Source organism: Elephantulus edwardii, unplaced genomic scaffold (genome assembly GCF_000299155.1).
Source record: "Elephantulus edwardii isolate Elephantulus edwardi_28Jun2011 unplaced genomic scaffold, EleEdw1.0 scaffold00478, whole genome shotgun sequence".
NCBI lineage: Eukaryota > Metazoa > Chordata > Mammalia > Macroscelidea > Macroscelididae > Elephantulus > Elephantulus edwardii.
Window position 1 is genome coordinate 106691 of NW_006400228.1, and position 1137 is coordinate 107827.

A 1137-nucleotide genomic window follows, 5' to 3' on the forward strand; every position below is an offset into this window, starting at 1 on the left:
CCACCAGAACACCCTACTACAAATGTCAATGAATGTGTTCTTTTACTACTTGACTCCACTTTGCAAATACCAGGTAGACAGCCAGAGGCTATCACTGCTTCACGGATTAACTGGGTGATAGTAAAAGCAGCTTTCCATTAATGCACTGTACTGTGTACTTTTGGCCCTTCTCAAAGTTCTAGTCAAGTTTCTTGGCTTAAGAATGAATTTCTATTCCTTTAGTTCTTCTTCATATTTATTCAAGTACTTTCTTTATATCCTACATTCATGCTCTATATTGTTTTGTTGTTTGCCAGAGTTGATTCCGATTCATATTGACCTTTTTGAAAGAGTTCCAGGTCTTCACTCACTGGCTTCGACGTTTCTTTGCATTTCAGTTGTGATTGCTTTTTCCAGTAATCTTTTGCATGCTGAATAAGATTATGTTTTTCAGTAGCTGGAGGTATAATTACCCCTTGTGTTGCCAAGTACTTAAATATTATTTCTCGGTGGACTTTTCTACGCTTCAAAAGTTCTTCAACATCTTGACTGTAAGCTAATATTGCACGAATAGCATCTTGGCGGTCCTCGGGCTGCACCAGTCGGTTGGTGACAGTGTCGCATAGGGACATGATCTCATTGTTGTCCAAAAGGCCGAGCAGATTACGACAGCCCTCTATCTCTGGCTGACTGAGGCCCGACATCTTAAACCCCAAGAAGGGGATAGAGAGTGACGCCAATAGCGTCACCCCTACTCATTACGGCGACACACTCAGGAAGTGCCTTTTTTTTGCAATGCAGTTTCTTACCACTAGGTCATACGCTACTTATATTAAAAGTATGTTAATTTCTTTTCTTTACTGTAAAACCACTCTTGAAACCATAAAATTCCCTGATAGTCACATGAATAACAAGTAGTACATACAATTATTTATAAGACTGTGTGATCTGATCTAGTTATAGAATCCACTACTTGTTTTCTTCAGTCTATCTGGGAAAAACAATAGTTAGATAGTTTTATACAAGTAGTGCAGGAAATATACAGTGGTTTTGCAGATTACACAACCCTCTCACTCGTTACTTTCCTATGCGCATTGCACACATCTGTGCATTATTACCTTTGGTTTGTTAGATGTGAAAAATACAACGAGTAAGCTA

At 38.9% G+C, this 1137-nt stretch overlaps 1 pseudogene; it reads right to left on the bottom strand.

Moving 5' to 3' along the window:
• Positions 1 to 272: 272 nt before the first annotated feature.
• Positions 273 to 683, bottom strand: LOC102867709 (annotated as a pseudogene).
• Between the last annotated feature and the right edge of the window lie 454 nt (positions 684 to 1137).